The sequence below is a fragment of the Scyliorhinus canicula genome, chromosome 11, assembly GCF_902713615.1.
Source record: "Scyliorhinus canicula chromosome 11, sScyCan1.1, whole genome shotgun sequence".
NCBI lineage: Eukaryota > Metazoa > Chordata > Chondrichthyes > Carcharhiniformes > Scyliorhinidae > Scyliorhinus > Scyliorhinus canicula.
In genome coordinates, this window is record NC_052156.1 from 98,815,697 (window position 1) to 98,837,631 (window position 21,935).

The following is a 21,935-nucleotide window of genomic DNA, read 5'->3' on the forward strand; positions in this document are numbered from 1 at the left end:
GAAAGAGTTTTTCCATACAAACATTTACCCCTACTAATTTTTAAATTATTTACAACACAATCCCTCTAGGCAAATGTCCCTCCCTCGCCCGCCCTCTCGCGCGCACCAGTCCTCCCCCCCCCCCCCCCCAGGCAACCTTAACAAACAAGGCAGCCTACAGTTTCAGACATGAGCAGCGAGCAGACTTGCCCGCGTTACAGTCGTGCATGTCCCCCCACGACCCTTGCTGCCCCCCCCTCCCCTCCCCCTCCCCCTCCCCCCTCCCTCCCTCCCTCCCCCCCTCCCTCCCCCCCCTCCTCCCTCCCCCCCCTCCTCCCTCCCCCCCCCTCCTCCCTCCCCCCTCCCTCCCCCCCCCCTCCCTCCCCCCCCTCCCTCCCCCCCCCCCCCCCCCCCCCCCCCGGGTTGCTGCTGCCACGACCCCGAACGTCTATCTCTGATCTAAAAAGTCAAGGAAAGGTTGCCACCGCCTGGAGAATCCCTGTACCGACCCTCTCAGGGCAAATTTGATCCTTTCTAGCTGAATATAGCTAGCCATATCGTTAATCCAAGTTTCAACGCTTGGAGGCCTCGCGTCCTTCCATTAAATTAATATCCTTCGTCGAGCCACTAGGGACGCAAAGGCCAGTATTCCGGCCTCCCTAGCCTCCTGTACCCCCGGTTCTACCCCGACCCCAAAGATCGCAAGCCCCCATCCTGGTTTGACCCTGGACCCCACCACCTTCGACACCGTCCTTGCCACCCCCTTCCAGAACCCTTCCAGCACCGGACATGCCCAGAACATATGCACATGGTTCGCTGGGCTTCCCAGACATCTGACACACCTGTCCTCACCCCCAAAGAACCGGCTCATCCTTGTCCCCGTCATGTGAGCTCTATGCAGCACCTTAAATTGAATGAGGCTCAGCCTCGCACACGAGGAGGAAGAATTGACCTTCTCCAGTGCATCCGCCCACGTCCCGTCTTCTATCTGCTCTCCCAGCTCCCCTTCCCACTTGGCTTTCAGCTCCTCCCCTGATGCTTCTTCCGCCTCCTGCATTATCTTGTAGATGTCTGATATCTTCCCCCCTCCGACCCAGACCCCCGAGAGCATCCTATCACTCGCCCCCTTACTGGGGAGCAGGGGTAACCCCTCCACCTGCTGTCTAGCAAATGCCTTCACTTGTAAATATCTGAACATGTTTCCCGGGGGGAGCTCAAACTTCTCCTCCAGCCCTCCCAGGCTCGCAAACCTCCCCTCTATAAACAGGTCCTTCAGCTGCCGTATGCCCACCCTGTACCAGCTCTGAAATCCCCCGTCAATGTTCCCCGGGATGAATCTATGGTTCCCTCTTATTGGCGCCGCCAACAGACCTCCCATTTCCCCCCTATGTCGCCTCCACTGCCCCCATATCTTGAGGGTGGCCGCCACCACCGGGCTCGTGGTGTACCTCGTGGGGGGGAGCGGCCATGGTGCCGTTACTAGGGCCCCCAGGCTTGTGTTGCCACAGGACGCCCTCTCCATTCGTTTCCAAGCTGCCCCCTCCCCTTCCATCATCCACTTGCGCACCATTGACACATTTGCCGCCCAGTAGTACCCCGAAAGATTGGGTAGTGCCAGCCCTCCACTGTCCCTACTCCGCTCCAAAAAGACCCTCCTCACCCTTGGGGTGCCATGCGCCCACACGTAGCTCATGATGCTACTCGTCACCTTTTTGAAGAAGGCCCTAGGGAGGAAGATGGGCAAGCACTGAAATAAAACAAGAACCTTGGGAGGACCGTCATTTTGATTGACTGCACCCTCCCCGCCAGCGACAACGGTACCATGTCCCACCTCTTAAATTCCTCCTCCATCTGTTCCACCAGCCTGGAAAAGTTCAACTTGTGGAGGGTCCCCCAGTTCCTTGCCACCTGCACCCCTAAGTACCTAAAGCTCTTTCCTGCTCGCTTGAAGGGGAGTCTCCCAATACCCTCTCCCTGGTCCCCCGGGTGTATCACAAAAACCTCGCTTTTGCCCAAATTTAGTTTGTACCCCGAAAAGTCCCCAAACTCTGCTAATAGTTCCATTATCTCCGGCATTCCCCCTTCTGGGTCTGCCACGTACAGCAGTAGATCATCCGCATACAGCGATACTCGATGTTCCTCCCCTCCCCTAGTCAGTCCTCTCCACCCCCCTGAACCCCTCAGTGCCATCGCCAACGGTTCAATCGCCAGTGCGAAAAGTAGGGGGGATAGGGGACATCCCTGCCTGGTCCCTCGGTGGAGTGTTGCCGCTAGTTTTATCTAAAGTTTGTCCCATAATGTCAGTAAAATGTGCCCCAGGCAAAAAAACGCTCAAACAAAATTTCTGGTACCAAATCAAATTGGAGGGTCCTTGACCCCAAAACATTACTGACAGGGTCCCTGACCCGAAAACTTATTGACAGGGTCCCTGACCCCAAAAACTTAATCCAAGGGTCCCGGACCCAAATTTATTGACAGCCTGTATAAATCTGATACGGATGAAAAACGAGATCAACAAGGTCCCTGACCTGCTGCTAATTACACAAAAAAAATGTACTCACAGTCAAATTTAGATTCGAGAACCGTCACCTGTTTAGTTACTTCCGTCAGGGATGAGGGGTCGCAGCATAGATCCGAGAGAGAGAGAGACCAAGGTCAATCTTACCTTGTGCCGGCGTCTGTCTCTTTACTCCGGTCATGGCTTTGATCACTTTTTCTCAGTCCCTCATGGAAGCTCACTTCAGGATATTGGATTTTTTCTCGCAGCGCCAAATGTTGTATTTTATATTTTCCCCGCGTCTTGACTGTGATAGAGAAATTCAAACAGCATTCATTAGGTAAGCAAAACTGAACTTTATTCACTAATTAGAACTGCTAGCAGAAATGGCAGAAACTTGGAGTCGGAAGGCAGTCAATTACAAACTGCTGAGTCCGTCTCAAGTCTGCGATAGTACAGAAAAGAAGGCGATTCTTATACATTATAGGATCAAGATAACATGAATACAGCTTGGTCAGGAATTTGATTGAAAGTAAAACATAGGTAATAATCGTTACAATGGCATCACCTTCTGACCTTTAGGGGACTTGAGTTTCATATCATTATCTTGTCTTTGTTTTAAGAAAGGGAAGAAGTTGTTTACATACAGGAAGAGACAGTTGTGCAGCTTGTTATGTATTGAGACTGCTTCTAAGTTCAAGCCTTATCTAGACTCTCAGAGTCACCCAGTTCTCAGGACATGCTGACCTCGGCTGTCTCTGTATTCTGGGCCTTAGGTTAAATTCAATTGTACCAAGAAGACTTGACTAGTTTTCCCATCATGCCATTATTTGCTTCACACAATACCACACCGGAACAGGAGTAAGACTACGAATACTACTAGAAGTAGAAGCCCACATGCACGTGAGATTTTGGTGGCTTCAAATAAATTAGATGAAAAAGCTATCAAAGATGCTAAACAGCAAGAATTGCATAGTTGGAGTGAATTTGGGGTATACACGGAAGTACCGGATAGGGGACAAAAAGCTCTATCCCACAGATGGATTTGTACAGAAAAGGTTCTTCCAGATGGAACTTATAAGGCAAAGGCCAGGCTTGTGGCAAGGGGATTTGAAGAAAACTTAGACGATCAGGACTTTAGGGGCCTCACGGTAGCATGGTGGTTAGCATCAATGCTTCACAGTTCCAGGGTCCCAGGTTCGATTCCCGGCTGGGTCACTGTCTGTGTGGAGTCTGCACGTCCTCCCCGTGTGTGCGTGGTTTCCTCCGGGTGTTCCGGTTTCCTCCCACAGTCCAAAGATGTGCAGGTTAGGTGGATTGGCCATGCTAAATTGCCCGTAGTGTAAGGTTAATGGGGGGATTGTTGGGTTACGGGTATACGGGTTACGTGGGTTTAAGTAGGGTGATCATTGCTCGGCACAACATCGAGGGCCGAAGGGCCTGTTCTGTGCTGTACTGTTCTATGTTCTAAGAGTAGATTCACCTACAGCAGGAAAGGTTATTTTAAAGATCTTCTCGGCTCTATTAGCCACAAAGGCATGGGACTGCAAATCTATAGATATAAAAGCTGCCTTTTTGCAGGGGCATCAGCTCCAGAGAGACATTTTTCTCCGTCCTCCTAAAGAAGCAGCTAACACAGAAGGGGTACTGTGGAAGTTGAACAAATGTGTATATGGATTAAATGATGCATCTAGAGTGTGGTACTTTTCGATAAGGTCAGTCTTGTTAAAGTTAGGCTGTTGCCAGTTGAAAGCAGATCCTGCAATGTTTTACTGGCACTATAAAGGAAATCTTGCTGGCATCTTCATGATGCATGTCGATGATTTTTTGTGGGGTGGGACTAGTGATTTTGAAGCTATTGTAATCTCTGGTTTGAGAAAAGAATTCAGGGTTGGAAGTCAGGCTTCTGGTGCATTTAAATATGTTGGTTTGGAAATCGGACAGACTCCGTTAGGGGCAATTTTATGTCAGCAATCTTACTTGGAAAGCATCAGTCCAATAGCAATTAGTCGAGACCGGGTTTCACAAAAAGACGCAATGGTTTCGAAGATAGAAAAAGAGCAACTGCGAAGTTTAATTGGGCAACTGAACTGGTTAGGAAGACAGACTAGACCGGACGTGAGTTTTGATGTTTTAGAGTTGAGTACAAAGGTGAATGATCCCAAAGTGGAAGACATAATAAGAGCAAATAAAGTGTTGGCCAAACTAAAAATGCAGGAGTGTGTTTTGAAGTTCCCGGTTTTAGGTGATCCTAGGCATTTGAAACTCATAGTTTATAGTGATGCGTCCTATGCAAATTTATGTGATGGAGTTTCACGCGCAGGAGGTTTTATAATTTTTCTTTTGGGGAACAATGGTAAATGTTGCGCTCTTGTGTGGGAAACAAAGAAAATAAGGAGAGTGGTCAAAAGCACTTTGGCTGCTGAGACATTAATCTTAGTGGAAGCGGTGGGATATGGCCTTTTTTATAATTCAGATATTGACAGAAATTTTGGGATTAGAGATTTAGGTAATATACCTATTGACTGTCACATTGACAATAAATCTCTGTGGGAAAATGTGCACTCTACAAAAAGTGTCAATGAAAAGAGGTTACGGATAGACATCTCAAGTTTAAAGTAGATGTTGGACAGAGGGGAAATAACAAAAATTAAATGGGTTGACAGTAGCTACCAACTGTCAGACTGTTTCACGAAAAGAGGGGCTAGTTCAGAGAAACTTTTAGATATCGTGAATGAAGGGTGCCTGTTTCTGTGAATGTTTTTTGAAAAAATAACGGGGGAATCAGGTGTGTGTTTTAGTTTCTTGAAATTTTAGTTTCTTGAAATTTTATTTTCTTGAAATTTTATTTTTACCTAATTGTTTTTTTTTCTCCAAGGAAGGGGAGACTGTTAAGTAATGGGTTAAGAGACATTGCAATTAGTTGTCTCATTTATGTTAAGTGTTCAATGATTGTCTCATTTATGTTAAGTGTTCAATGATTGACACTGATATGAAAAGGGGCTTCAGGTGGACTCTGGAGCTTGTGATGATCTGTAGAGTTATGTGCAGAGTGAGTTTGAACCATTAAAGGTGTGTTGGTGAAAAAGGAGCTGAACTCTTGCCTCTTCATACCACAGCATCTAGTACATATTAACAGAGGGAGGGAAGGAATGAGAGAGAGAATGGATGGAGGGAGAGAGAAATAATGGAGGAGGAAGAGAGAGAATGGAGGGAGGGAGAGAGAGAAAGAAAGAAAGAAAGAAAGGGCTGTTGCAGGTTACAACAGGACATTGACAGGATGTAGAGCTGGGCTGAGAAATGGCAGATGGAGTTCAACCTTGATAAACGTGAAGGGATTCATTTTGGATGGTCGAATTTGAATACTAATTACAGGGTTAAAGGCTGGATTCTTGGAAGTGTGGCAGAACAGAGGGATCTTGGGGTCCAAGTACATAGATCCCTCAAAGTTGCCACCCAGGTTGATAGGGTTGTTAAGAAGGCGTATGGCTTTCATTAACAAGGGGATTGAGTTTAAGAGCCGTAAGGTTTTGTTGCAGCTATATAAAACTCTGGTTAGACCACACTTGGAATATTGTGTCCAGTTCTGGTTGCCTCATTATAAGAAGGATGTGGATACTTTGGAGAGGGTGTAGAGGAGGTTTACCAGGATGCTGCCTGGACTGGAGGGCATGTCTTATGAAGAAAGGTTGAGGGAGCTAGGGCGAATAAGGAAGAGAAGTGACTTATAGAATTAATAGAATTTACAGTGCAGAAGGAGGCCATTTGGCCCATCAAGTCTGCACCAGCTCCTGGAAAGAGCACCCTACCCAAGATTAACACCTCCACCCTATCCCCATAACCCAGTAACCCCACCTAACACTAAGGGCAGTTTTGGACACTAAGGGAAATTTCTCATGGCCAATCCACCTAACCTGCACATCTTTGGACTGAGGGAGGAAACCGGACCACCCGGAGGAAACCCACGCACACACGGGGAGGATGTGCAGACTCCGCACAGACAGTGACCCAAGCCGGAATCGAACCTGGGACGCTGGAGCTGTGAAGCGATTGTGCTATCCACAATGCTACCGTGCTGCCCCGATAATAATCGCTTATTGTCACAAGTAGGCTTGAATGAAGTTACTGTGAAAGCTCGGAGTCGCCACATTCTGGCGCCTGTTCGGGGAGGCCGGTCCGGGACTTGAACCCGCACTGCTGGCATTGTTCTGCATTACAAGCCAGCTGTTTAGTCCTCTGTGCTACAGAGGTGTACAAGATGATGAGAGGCATGGATAGAGTGGATAGCCAGAGACTATAGGCAGAGACTACAGAGTGGATAGGCAGCATGGTAGCATGGTGGTTAGGCTCCAGGGTCCCAGGTTCGATTCTCGGCTTGGGTCACTGTCTGTGCGGAGTCTGCACGTTCTCCCTGTGTGTGCGTGGGTTTCCTCCGGGTGCTCCGGTTTCCTCCCACAATCCAAAGATGTGCAGGTTAGGTGGATTGGCCATGATAAATTGCCCTTAATGTTGGGTGGGGTTACTGGGTTATGGGGATAGGGTGGAGGTGTGGGCTTGGATAGGGTGCTCTTTCAAAGAGCTGGTGTAGACTCGATGGGGTGCATGGCCTCTTTCTGCACTGTAAATTCTATGACTTTTCTCCAGGATGGAAATGGCTGTCAGGAGGACAGAGAGTGGTGGGTGTATGGAATGCACTGCCAGCTGGTGTGCTGGAGTCAGAGGCATCCAGTTAAGCCTTGGATAGGCACATGGACAGCAGTAAATTGAACAAAGAAGAAAGAAAATTACAGCACAGGAACAGGCCCTTCAGCCCTCCCAGCCTGCGCCGATCCAGATCCTAAATCTGGAGGGACGGAGGTAGAGAGAGACTGGAGGGAGGGAGTGAGAGAATGGAGGGAGAGAGAGAGGGAATGGAGGCAGGGGGAGAGAGGGAAAGAGAGAGAGAATGGAGAGGGAGAGAGTGAGTGAATGGACGGAGAGAATTGAGGGCGAGAATGGAGGGAGGGAGAGAGAGAGAATGGAGGGCGGGAATGGAGGGAGAGAGAATGGAGAGAATGGAGGGAGAGAGAGATGAAGGAATGTAGGTTAGGTTGATCTTAGATTAGGATAAATGGTCGGCACAACATTGTGGGCCGAAGCACCTGTACTGTGCTGTACTGTCCTTAGAATGGAGGGAGGGAGAGAGAGAGAGAGAATAGAGTGAGGGAAAGAGAGAAAATGAAGGGAGGGAGAGAGAGAAAGAATGGGCGGAGGGAGAGAGAGAATGGAGGGAGGAGAGAATGGTGGGAGGGAGAGAGGGAATGGAGGGAAGGAGAGAGAGAGAATGGAGCGAGGGAGAGAGAGAGAGAGAATGGTGGGAGAGAGAGAGAATGGAGGGAGGGAGAGAGTGAATGGAGGGAGAGAGAGAGAGAGAATGGAGGGAGGGAGAGAGAGAATGGAGGGAGGGAGAGAGAGAGAATGGAGGGAGGGAGAGAGAGAGAATGGAGGGAGGGAGAGAGTGAATGGAGGTAGGGAGAGAGAGTGAATGGAGGGAGGGGGAGAGTGAATGGAGGGAGGGAGAGAGAGTGAATGGAGGGAGGGAGAGAGAGAGAATGGAGGGAGGGGGAGAGAGAGAGAGAATGGAGGGAGGGAGAGAGTGAATGGAGGGAGAGAGAGAGAATGGAGGGAGGGAGAGAGAGAATGGAGGGAGGGAGAGAGAGAGAATGGAGGGAGGGAGAGAGAGAGAATGGAGGGAGGGAGAGAGTGAATGGAGGGAGGGAGAGAGAGTGAATGGAGGGAGGGGGAGAGTGAATGGAGGGAGGGAGAGAGAGTGAATGGAGGGAGGGAGAGAGAGAGAATGGAGGGAGGGAGAGAGAGAGAATGGAGGAGGGAGAGAGTGGAGGGAGGGAGGGAGAGAGAGAGAATGGAGGGAGGGAGAGAGTGAATGGAGGGAGGGAGAGAGAGTGAATGGAGGGAGAGAGAGAGAATGGAGGGAGAGAGAGAGAGAGAATGGAGGGAGGGAGAGAGAGTGGAGGGAGGGAGGGAGAGAGAGAGAATGGAGGGTGGGAGAGAGAATATCTCTTGAACACGGGATTAGACCCGGGGCTAGAGGATTGCAAACATGATGCGTTTGTTTCACGAAGGTGCAAATGATAACCCAGGAAACTCCAGTCTGTCATTAGTAGGAGGCGAGGACAGGATGAGATAAATGTACACAGAGAAAAATAAGTTAATATTAGACAATCAACATGGCTTTGTCAAGGGCACGGCATGTCTGACAAATTTGATTGAGTTCTTTAACGAGGTGTCACAGGCGGTGGATGAAGGTAGTGCCGTGGATGTTTTTCAGAAAGTTTTTGATATGGTGCCACATGGCAGATTGGTTAACAGATTACAAATGTTTGGGATTGATGGGTCTTTAGCGGCTTGGATTAGATAGAAGTTGGCTAAGAGCTGGGAAACAGTAAGAATAGATGGGCATTTCTCAGACTGGAGATGAGTTGAAAGTGGTGTTCCCCAGGGCTCAGTGTTGGGACCCTTGCTTTTTCTGATTTATATAAGTGATTTAGAAGTGTGTATTGAGGGCAAAATCTCTAAATTTGCAGATTATACTAAACTAGGGGGAACAGTGAGTCGTGAGGATGACACTGAGCAGCTTCAGAGAGACATTGACAAGTTGGCCAAATGGGCAAACATCTGGCAGATGGACTTCAATGCAGCGAAAGGTGAGATATATTTTGGTGGAGGAAACAAGGGGAGACAATATAGGCTCAATGGTACAAATTTGAGGGGAGTGCAGGAGCAGAGGGACCTCGGGGTTCAAGTGCATAATTTTTCTGAAGGTGGCCAAGGAAGTTGAAACAGTTGTTGAGAAGGCTTATAGTATCCTTGGGTTTATAAATAAAGGCATAGAGTATAAAAGCAAGGAAGTGATACTACGCCTCTACATATCATTGGGCAGAACATATTTGGAGTATTGAATCATAGAATTTGCAGTGCAGAAGGAGTCCATTAGGCCCATCGAGTCTGCACTGGCCCTTTGAAAGAGCACCCTATTTAAGCCCACACCTCCACCCTATCCCCGTAACCCCACCTAACCTTATTTGGTCACTAAGGACAATTTAGCATGGCCAATTCACTTAACCTGCACATCTTTGGACTGTGGGAGGAAATCGGAGCACCCGGAGGAAATCCACAGACACGGGGAGAACGTGCAGACTCCGCACAGACAGCGATCTAAGCGGGACCCTGGAGTGTGAAGCAACGGTGCTAACCACTGTTCTCCTTTGCCGCCCTGTTTAGTTCTGGGCACCTTATAATAACCCTTATTAGTATCACAAGTAGGCTTACACTAACACTGCAATGAAATTACTGTGAAATGCTGTGAATATTTATGGAAGGATGTTAAAGCAATGGAGAGAGTGCAGTGGAGATTTACTGGGATGATACCAGGAATGTGGAAGTTTAGATACAAGGAAAGATTGGAGAAATTGGGCTTGTTCTCCTTGGAGCAGAGAAGATTACGAGGCGACCTCAGTGAAGTGTTCAAAATTCTGTGCACGTTTGATATTCTGTTTCCCCTAGTTGGCATGTCAGTGACTAGGAGTCACAAATTCAAGATGGTCAGCAAGAGAGCTAGGAGTGAGATGAGGAGAAACCTCTTTACTTGGAGAGTTGTTGGGGTTCGGAATGCGCTGCCCTGGAGAGTGGTGGAGGTGGATTCCATAGGAGGTTTCAAAAGAGGGCTGGATATATATTTGAAAGTGACAAATTTAGAGGGCTGTAGGGCTGAGGAATGGGACTGATTAGGTTGCTCTTTTGGGAACCGGTGCAGACACGATGGGTCAAATGGCCTCCTTCTGTGCTGTAAATAACTTTAACAATAGATAGAAAGAATAGAGAGAATATATAGAGGGAGAGAATAGAGAAAGAATAGAAAATTGAGGGAAAGAATAGGGAGAAAATATATGGATAGAATCATAGATCAGAATTCCTACAGTGCAGGACACTATTCAACCCATCAAGCCTGAGCACCCTACCTTGGTCCATTCCTTCATCCTATCCCTATACCCCCATCTAACCTGTAAATTCCGGGACACTAAAGGGCAATTTAGCACAGCGGCTGCTGTTGGCCAGGCCTCTCCACTCCGTGGTCAAGTTCGAGAGCTGCTACAAAGGTGTTCTCGTTGGGAGGGCCGGCTGAGAGAGCTGGTCAAGGAGAGGCTGGCAGAAAGAGAGAGCTGGGGTCGGGGTCTCTGTCTTATACCTCTCCCAGGATCTCGCGCCCACCTGGGTGGACCCTCTATACACTCGCAATCGATTGGGTCTCTTCCCAATCGATTGATTTGAATTTCCCCAATAACGGGGCAGTCCCTCGATCACTGGGTGGTTCTTGGGGCTTATTGTTTTGGACTTCTCTTGGCGCCGAGAAGTCTGGCCTTCTATTCACTGTAGCGATTTGAGTTAACTTGTTTCCATTGTACCTGGGAATCACCCGGTATCGCCTCATTAGTATGCTAACTTGTTTTCTTTCACAGTGCTGTCTGGTTTCTGCAGCAGTCAGAATACACAAGCACTTTTGCAAGCTGCTTGCTTTTGCAACATGTCCATTTTCCCTGCATTCTTTGTAATAGAACATAGAACATAGAACGATACAGCGCAGTATAGGCCCTTCGACCCACAATGTTGCACCGACATGGGAAGTCAAAAACTAAAGGCCATCTAACCTACACTATGCCATTATCATCCATATGCTTATCCAATAAACTTTTAAATGCCCTCAATGTTGGCGAGTTCACTACTGTTGCAGGTAGGGCATTCCACGGCCTCACCACTCTTTGCGTAAAAAACCCACCTCTGACCTCTGTCCTATATCTATTACCCCTCAATTTAAGGCTATGTCCCCTCATGCTAGCCACCTCCATCCGCGGGAGAAGGCTCTAACTGTCCACACCATCTAACCCTCTGATCATTTTGTATGCCTCTATTAAGTCACCTCTTAACCTTCTTCTCTCTAACGAAAACAACCTCAAGTCCATCAGCCTTTCCTCATAAGATTTTCCCTCCATACCAGGCAACATCCTGGTAAATCTCCTCTGCACCCACTCCAAAGCTTCCACGTTCTTCCTATAATGAGGCGACCAGAACTGTACGCAATACTCCAAATGCGGCCGTACAAGAGATTTATACAACTGCAACATGACCTCATGGCTCCGGAACTCAATCCCTCTACCAATAAAGGCCAACACACCATAGGCCTTCTTCACAACCCTATCAACCTGGGTGGCAACTTTCAGGGATCTATGTACATGGACACCGAGATCCCTCTGCTCATCCACACTGCTAAGAATTTTACCATTAGCCAAATATTCCGCATTCCTGTTATTCTTTCCAAAGTGAATCACCTCACACTTCTCTACATTAAACTCCATTTGCCACCTCTCAGCCCAGCTCTGCAGCTTATCTATGTCCCTCTGTAACCTGCAACATCCTTCCACACTGTCTACAACTCCACCGACTTTAGTGTCGTCTGCAAATTTACTCACCCAACCTTCTGTGCCCTCCTCTAGGTCATTTATAAAAATGACAAACAGCAACGGCTCCAGAACAGATCCTTGTGGTATGCCACTCGTAACTGAACTCCATTCTGAACATTTGCCATCAACCACCACCCTCTGTCTTCTTTCAACTAGCCAATTTCTGATCCACATCTCTAAATCACCCTCAATCCCCAGCCTCCGTATTTTCTGCAATAGCCGACCGTGGGGAACCTTATCAAACGCTTTACTGAAATCCATATACACCACATCAACTGCTCTACCCTCATCTACCTGTTCAGTCACCTTCTCAAAGAACTCGATAAGGTTTGTGAGGCATGACCTACCCTTCACAAAACCATGCTGACTATCCCTAATCATATTATTCCTATCTAGATGATTATAAATCGCATCTCTTATAATCCTCTCCAAGACTTTACCCACAACAGACGTGAGGCTCAAAGGCCTATAGTTACCGGGGTTATCTCTACTCCCCTTCTTGAACAAAGGGACCACATTTGCTATCCTCCAGTCCTCTGGCGCTATTCCTGTAGCCAATGATGACCTAAAAATCAAAGCCAAAGGCTCAGCAATCTCTTCCCTGGCTTCCCAGAGAATCCTAGGATAAATCCCATCAGGCCCCGGGGACTTACCTATTTTCACCTTGTCCAGAATTGCCAACACTTCTTCCCTACGCACCTCAATGCCATCTATTCTAATAGCCTGGGTCTCAGCATTCTCCTCCACAACATTATCTTTTTCCTGAGTGAATACTGACGAAAAGTATTCATTTAGTATCTCGCTTATCTCCTCAGCCTCCACACACAACTTCCCACCACTGTCCTTGACTGGCCCTACTCTTACCCAAGTCATTCTTTTATTCCTGACATACCTATAGAAAGCTTTTGGGTTTTCCTTGATCCTACCTGCCAAAGACTTCTCATGTCCCCTCCTTGCTCGTCTCAGCTCTCTCTTTAGATCCTTCCTCGCTTCCTTGTAACTATCAAGCGCCCCAACTGAAACTTCACGCCTCATCTTCACATCGGCCTCCTTCTTCCTCTTAACAAGAGATTCTACTTCCTTGGTAAACCACGGTTCCCTCGCTCGCCCCCTTCCTCCCTGCCTGACTGGTACGTACTTATCAAGAACATGCAATAGCTGTTCCTTGAACAAGCTCCACATATCCAGTGTGCCCAACCCTTGCAGCCTACTTCTCCAACCAACACATCCTAAGTCATGTCTAATGGCATCATAATTGCCCTTCCCCCAGCTATAACTCTTGCCCTGCGGGGTATACTTATCCCTTTCCATCACTAACGTAAAGGTCACCGAATTGTGGTCACTGTTTCCAAAGTGCTCACCTACCTCCAGATCTAACACCTGGCCTGGTTCATTACCCAAAACCAAATCCAATGTGGCCTCGCCTCTTGTTGGCCTGTCAACATATTGTGTCAGGAAACCCTCCTGCACACATTGTACAAAGAATGACCCATCTAATGTACTCAAACTATATCTTTTCCAGTCAATATTTGGAAAGTTAAAGTCTCCCATAACAACTACCCTGTTACTTTCGCTCTTTTCCAGAATCATCTTCGCCATCCTTTCCTCTACATCCCTAGAACTATTAGGTGGCCTATAGAAATCTCCCAACAGGGTGACCTCTCCTTTCCTGTTTCTAACCTCAGCCCATACTACCTCGGAAGAAGAGTCCCCATCTAGCATCCTTTCCGCCACCGTAATACTGTCCTTGACTAGCAGCGCCACACCTCCCCGTCTTTTGCCCCCTTCTCTGAGCTTACTAAAACACCTAAACCCCGGAACCTGCAACAACCATTCCTGTCCCTGCTCTATCCATGTCTCTGAAATGGCCACAACATCGAAGTCCCAGGTACCAACCCATGCTGCCAGTTCCCCTACCTTATTTCGTATACTCCTGGCATTGAAGTAGACACACTTCAAACCACCTACCTGAACACTGGCACCCTCCTGCGAAGTCAAATCTGTGCTCCTGACCTCTATACTCTCAATCTCCCGTACCCCAAAACTACAATCCAGGTTCCCATGCCCCTGCTGAATTAGTTTAAACCCCCCCAAAGAGCACTAACAAATCTCCCCCCCAGGATATTGGTGCCCCTCAGGTTCAGATGTAGACCATCCTGTCTATAGATCCTTCCCCAGAAAGAGCCCCAGTTATCCAGAAATCTGAATCCCTCCCGCCTGCACCATCCCTGTAGCCACGTGTTTAATTGCTCTCTCTCCCTATTCCTCATCTCACTATCACGTGGCACGGGCAACAACCCAGAGATAACAACTCTGTTTGTTCTCGCTCTGAGCTTCCATCCTAGCTCCCTAAAGGCCTGCCTGACATCCTTGTCCCCTTTCCTACCTATGTCGTTAGTGCCAATGTGGACTACGACTTGGGGCTGCTCCCCCTCCCCCTTAAGGACCCGGAAAACACCATCCTAGACATCACGTACCCTTGCACCTGGGAGGCAACATACCAAACGTGAGTCTCTCTCGCTCCCACAAAATCTCCTATCTGTGCCCCTGACTATTGAGTCCCCAATTACTATTGTTCTACTCCTTTCCCCCCTTCCCTTCTGAGCAACAGGGACAGACTCCGTGCCAGAGGCCCGTACCCCGTGGCTTACCCCTGGTAAGTCGTCCCCCCCACAAGTATCCAAAATGGTATACTTGTTACTCAGGGGAACGACTGCAGGGGGTCCCTGCACTGACTGATTCTTCCCAGTCCCTCTTACAGTTACCCATCTATCTCCAGTCTTTGGTGTAACTACTTCCCTGAAGCTCCTATCTATGACCCCCTCGGCCTCCCGAATGATCCGAAGTTCATCCAGTTCCAGCTCCAGTTCCCTAACACGGTTTTTGAGGAGCTGGAGTTGGGTGCATTTCCCACAGATGAAATCAGCAGGGACACTGACGGCGTCCCTCACCTCAAACATTCTGCAGGAGCATTGTACTGCCTTCCCTGACATCACCTCTAGATTTAAAAAAAACAAGAAAAATAAAAATAAAGGAAGAGCTTACCTGATATTCCCTCAAACCCTGCTCCCGCTGAAAGGTAAGCAAATTTAAAGGCACTCACTCACCTTCACGACAGGCCCCTGCTCCCGCTTCCCAACGACCGTGGGGGGGGGGGGTTCATTTTGTGTTGGGCAGTGGCCACCCCAGGTGGCTATCCCCCCCCCCCCCCCCCCAGCTCGGTAGCAATCTCTAACTACCCCACTGCCCCATTCACCCGCCGTAGCATTTTGGGGCAGTAGTAGCTGGTGTCTGAAAATGATTGTCTGATCCCATTGCCTGATGTTTGGACTCTTCCCGATATTGAGTTTGAGTACTTGAGGCCAAATTGCTTCTTAAACAACAGGTGTTTACAGTTTGATGAAATGACTGCTTGTGCCTTGTGTGGATTCCTGCATCAGCCAGGAACTTGGGAAAGCATTTCGACACTGTTCTCTTCTGGAGATGAGTGCTGGATGAGGAGGAGGGTTACACATTATAAGGTTGACTCTGAAATTATTTCTGGAATGGCCTAGAAAGCCACAGTGCTAATCACTGTGTCACCCCACAGCCCACATCAAGAAGCTTGACATCATCTAGGACAAAGCAACCTGCTTGACTGGCACCCCAACCAGAAATATTCATTCCCTCCACCCCCAACACACAGTAGCAGTAGTGTGTACAGTTACAAGATGCACAGCAGGAATTTACCAAAGCTCCTGAGGCAGCTCCTTCCAAACTCATGACCATTAGAAGGACAAAGGCAGCAGATAACTGGGAACACCACCACCTAGAAGTTGCCTGCCATGTCACTCACCATCCTGACTTGGAAATATTTGGGTAGCACAAGTGGATTAGCACTGTGGCTTCACAGCGCCAGGGTCCCAGGTTTGATTCCCTGCTGGGTCACTGTCTGTGTGGAGCGGAGTCTACACGTTCTCCCCATGTCTGCATGGGTTTCCTCCGGATGCTCCGGTTTCCTCCCACAGTTCAAAAATGTGCAGGTTAGGTGGATTGGCCATGCTAAATTGCCCTTAATGACCAAAACGATTAGATGGGGTTATTGGGTTACGGGGATAGGATATAAATGAGGGCTTAAGTGGGTCGGTGCTAACTCGATGGGCTGAATGGCCTCCTTCACTGTATGTTCTATATCACCTCGCTGTTTCTCCACTATTGCTGAGTCAAAATTCTGGAACTCCCTCCCTAACAGCACAATGGGTGTACCTATATCCAGGGCCTGCAGCGGTACAAGAAGGCAGCTCACCACCACCTTCTCAGGAGCAATTGGGGATGGGCAATAAATGCCGTCCTTGTCAGTGTGCTAAATAATGGGTTAAGAGACATTCCAATTAGTTGTCTCATTTATGTTAAGTATCCAATATTTGACACTAATATGAAATGAAATGAAAATCGCTTATTGTCACGAGTAGGCTTCAAATGAAGTTACTGTGAAAAGCCCCTAATCGCCATATTTCCGCCGCCTATTCGAGGAGGCTGTTACGGGAAGAGGCTTCCAAGAAGCCTTTGTGTCAGATGATGTGATGTTAGAGTTTTGTGCAGAGTCTTAAAGTAAAATAAAGCTGTTTTAGAAAAGGAACAGAACCTTTGACTCTTTATTAGCGTTATGTACAAATCACTCAAACTCTCAAATTACTGCACAACAATCTATTTTATTGTAAGTTACCAGGTTACCACACAAGGATCAGTGCACAACTATAAATGGTATCAAAAGTTCTAATACACACAGTATCAAAACCCTGTTCTACAAAAGGTATCGAAACTCACTGCGCAGACCTAAATACCACCTGTTAAGAGGTGTGGTGATCAGTGGATTCAGATATCCTCTCTGAGTTCCAGACCCAGCACACTGCTTCTTCACCATGATTGTCCCTGAAAGCTGTCGCTTTCAATGTTCCTCTGCCTCTCCTTTTTATCCAGATCCTACTGGCACTGATCATGCTCTCAGTCACGTACTCACAGGACAGGCACTGGTCAATCACTGTCTAGGTACAATCACTGTCTTTTGGTCCTGAATGCTCAGGAGGCTGTGTTTATCTCAGAAGGTCATGTTTCTGAGCACTTCCACTCATAAGGGTCTGTGTTCAATTACTGTACACTCGAGGCATAGCAGCAGCCATGTCTCGCATGAGATAACTGCCCAATTAGCTCTCATGCCCCCTCTGTGGCTGCACATCCTGTTCTTTGCCGCAGATTACAGCAGTTTATGTTGCTCCCACAATTCTTATGCAGATGTAGAGTTACCCTTTTTAACCACCAGGCTTTGCAGGTATCTTCACGAATACCCATCAGGTGACACCAGCGATGCCCACATTGAAAGAATATGAAGAAAGTACAATTTCAGTGGGCACTGTCTGTTGTTATGGGCCAGGGCTTAGAAACTCCAAATGTGTCAAGACTCACCTGACCTATAACTTTAAGTTGAATTTGGCTAGGATGAGCACAGGAGCCTTGCCTTCAGGTTCGATTCATCAGAGTCCCTAGGCTCTTTTATCAAAACAAAGTTTATTTTAAGAATGCAGATAACATATATGAAACACTTATCAAGAATTTATTCTCAGTTGCAAACATGAAAAAATACACAACAGCTACAGTAATCTGTGTATATAACTCTTAATTAATCCCCCTTAGTAGCTGTTCCAATTCAATACAAAATACAATAAACCATAACTCCTTTTAAGGGCATGGCCCAGCACACTGTATTCTCACTTGAATGGGACTGGTCCTTTCCCCGAGATCCAGCAGTTTCAAAACTCCTTCCAGAAATCAACTCTATCTTTAGAGTTACCAAGACAGTTTGCTGCACCCAATGTGCTTTCAGTTCATTGGAACAGCTTTAAAATTAGAACAGGGAAACACCGTTTTTTTTCTTCTGCAGTCCAAAGCAACAAACCAAAACTGAAACCCAAAAACCAAAACCCCCTCTGACCTGACAGCCACAGCCCAGCTCCACTGACAAATGACATCACTGAAGTCGTGGTAAGACCAAACCTTTCTTAAAGAGACACTCACATGACACGGTTGGCATCTATATTGATGTGACAATGGAGAGGAAAATTTTGAAGATGTTCAGGACCATTAGGGAATTGGCTGCACATTTTTTTTGTTTTTCCAATTAAGGGGCAGTTTATCGTGGCCAATCCACCTACCCTGCAAATCTTTGGGTTGTGGGGATGAGACCCACGTAGATATGGGGAGAATGTGCAAACTCCACACGGACAGTGACCCGGGGCCGTGAGCAGCAGTGCTAACCACTGCGCCACCATGCCACCCTTGGCTCCACATTTTAATGTTTACTGATCCTGACAGGCCTGAAATGAGTAGAGACTCAAGAAAATCAAGCTCATGTACCTCCTGCTATACATATCGATGGAAATGGCTGGGGGACATGTGACTGGTTAGTTGCGATTGCCTTAGTTTATCTAATCTTCTAGTTGAACACTGACTTTGTCACATATCCTTTCTCTGAATTTGACAACAATGATAACACCAGATTTCTTGTTGCGTGCAATCATGGAAGTGAAATTCACCAAGAATCTGGGATTAAGATTCCAAAACAGTCGAAGAAGTATCTTGGCCCTTTAATATCATTGTAAATGAGCAAGCATGGAAGTAGAGATAGTAATGAAGTTAAACATTTTTGGAGCGCAATCTGGAAATTGTGCCCCAGAAGTACCCAAAGTTGCATCTGAAAATGTGCTGGTCAGATTACAGTTCACATTTCCACTAAAAAGCATTTCCTGAATCACAAATGTAAAATATCTGTGAACAGGCTCAGTTATCAGTGCAATGGTTTTTAAACCTGTGGTAATCATCGTGAAAACTTCATTTCTGCAAAATGTAACTGTATTTTTGTACTGGTTTGGCCAGTTTCACGTACTAGTGATGAAACCAAAAAACACTAGTTTAAAAAAACTCTTCCTACAGTTTATGTGCAGGTATATTCAATGTTCAGTACCTCAGATCTGGTGTACAGATTGTAAATCAAAAGCTGATACGAATATCAGTTGTGATGACCATGAATCATAGCCCTGAATTACTTACAGGCATATTAGAACATAGAACAGTAAAGCACAGTACAGGCTCTTCAGCCCACAATGTTGTGCCGACCATTTATCCGAATCTAAGATCAACCTAACCTACACCCCTTCAATTTACTGCTGTCCATGTGCCTGTCTAAGAGTCGCTTAAATGTCCCGAATGACCCTGACTCCACCACCTCTGCTGGCAGTGCATTCCACACACCCATATTGTTATAACCTGCCCCTTTACTACTGGCTGGGGTCTAATGGCAAACCCACAATCCTTAGTGAGTATGAGCTTCCCCAATGAGGGGGGGTGGGGAAATCATTAGCGTACTACTACTACTTTTCAATTCTACAAACTTGTGCTGGATTCTTTGTGGCCCTCACAAAACTGGCGATAAGGGTTAAAGTGGATAGCTGTCTACGCTGCTAAAGCCACCTGCCTGGAATTTTGTTGGATACAGGTTGGAAGTTTTTTTTCTGTTACACCATGCCTCTGTATGGGCATTTGGGTGTCTTTGATGCTGTGCTGGAAAGTTGGAACCAGTACGCACAACAGATGCGTTACTATTTCTGGATGAATAACATCACCGCAAACGAGCAGCAGGTGGTCATATTGCTCACTGCCTGTGGCCCGCATACGTTTGGGGTGATTAGGAGCCTTACGTACCCAGGTGCACTGGACATCAAGACATTTGATGAACTTGTGACCTTGGTGGGGCAACATTTTAACCCAACCCCGTCCACGATAGTCCAGCGTTACCTGTTTGATACCGCAGAGAGAACCCCAGGAGAAAACCTTGCTGAGTTTCTATCCAGGCTACTCAGGATTGCGGAGTACTGTGACTATGGTGAGACCTTGTCAGAAATGTTACGTGACCATTTGGTTTGCGATATTAACAACCCTGCCACCCAGAGAAAGTTGTTAGCTGAGCCGACATAGACTTTTCAACTGGCCATATAGATAGCTTTGTCCCGAGAGAGCACATAACGGGGAGTGCAGGAGCTACAGGGAATGGAGGTGCACGCCTTGGGACGCAAACCCTTCCGTCCAAAAGTGTCTCCCCATACCCCTGCTGTACCTTGGGCGGGGCGACGCCAGTGGTCGCCGGATGTTCCTCCCCAAAGGGTGCCTTCTGCAGAACTGATGGATGTGGAGCCATGTCAGTGTCAGACTTGCTGGCGCCGACCCCATTGTGGACTCCAGTCCAGGGGCTGTATCTTCCATTTGTATGAACCTGCGCCGACTACCCCCGAGGATGTGGAGATGGAGGACGACTGTCTGCAGCTGCATTGTGTGGCAGCTCCCCTTGTGGCCCCCATTAACGTGACAGTATGGGTCAATGGTCACCCACTTGCGATGGAGTTGGACACTGGTGCAGCGGTCTCCGTGATTGCCCAAAGGACATTCGACCACATCAAGTAGGGTATAAAGACCCTTGCATTAATCAATACACAGACCAGGTTGGCGACCTGTATGGAGGAACCACTGGACATTGCTGGAACTATGATGACCCCCTATTGTTTATGGGGCATTTCCCGCTTATCGTGGTGCACGGCCACAGGCCCAGCCTGTTGGGTTGGGACTGGTTGCGTCATTTATGGCTGTAGTGAGCGCAGCACGGTGGCACAGTGGGTTAGCCCTGCAGCCGCACGGCACCGAGGTCCAGGTTAAATCCCGGCTCTGGGTCACTGTCTGTGTACAGTTTGCACATTCTTCCCATGTTTGCGTGGGTTTCGCCCCCACAACCCAAAGATGTGCAGGCTAGATGTATTGGCCACGCTAAAATTGCCCCTTAATTGGAAAAAATGAATTGGGTACTCTAAATTTATATTTAAAAACATTTGTGTCTGTAGTGGCAGCACATCCTTCAAACTTTCCGAAACCGGGCTGGAATACATCTGGTTACCGTCCTAGTACCTCCGTCACCCTTCAAAACCTGTCTACCTTGGCCAAATTCTGCCTTATTTTCTGAAAATTTACTCTCACCCAATCCAAAATGTGTTTTTGCAATTTGTCTTTTTCTTTGCCCATAACAAATTTAAATTTTACCATGTCACTATCACGAAAATGCTCCCCCACCAACAGATCAACACATCCAAGGTTAATGTGCAGGCTTAATGTGAAGGGTGAATGTCCAGTGTCAGTGTCCAGAGACTGTGGTTCTTGTAATGAGTAAGTGATTCCTGCAGGAGGCGAACATGAGGCTGCAAGAGATAGAATAATAGAAAATATTGCAACTCAAAATGTACAATAAAGATTTACTGAATGAATTAGCGATTGTGATCACTGTACATAATCCCTGCAATATAACATGTATAACAATGAAAGGTAGGTATTACGATTCTATTTATTTTATAAAAGCTATTGACCCCGACGTGATTCGAACACGCAGCCTTCTGATCTGGAGTCAGACGCGCTACCGTTGCGCCACGAGGTCTGAGAAACGAGCTTCGGGAAATCTCCTTAAGGCTGGGGCACCGAGCCCGCTCCCAGTGGCCTGGATTTCACTCCAGGCCGGATCCCGACCGCGGCTGGGGCTCCGTCCCAAAGAGGCCTTCAACCCCCGGCACCGACCCGGACACCCTCCCCGACCTTTACCCCGCCCCCTCGCGGCACCTCCCTCGAGGTACCGCCCCGCCCCCTCTCTCGCAGCACTGCCCCGCCCCCTCGCGGCACCTCCCCCTCGCGGCCCTGCCCCGCCCCCTTCATCCCTCCCACCCCCGCCCCCTCCCTCGCGGCACTGCCCCGCCCCCTCTCTCGCGGAACTGCCCCGCCCCCTCCCTCGCGGCGCTGCCCCGCCCCCTCCCTCGCGGCGCTGCCCCGCCCCCTCCCTGGCCGGTTTACTTCCGTGTTTCCTGGTGGCGGGAATGAAGCAG

General features: G+C 48.0%; 1 non-coding gene across 1 annotated transcript; it reads right to left on the bottom strand.

Annotated features, from left to right (window-relative positions):
- Nucleotides 1-21,424: 21,424 nt before the first annotated feature.
- trnaw-cca lies at nucleotides 21,425-21,496 on the bottom strand. Its single transcript has one exon. It is a non-coding gene; the product is annotated as a tRNA-Trp (tRNA).
- Nucleotides 21,497-21,935: the final 439 nt, after the last annotated feature.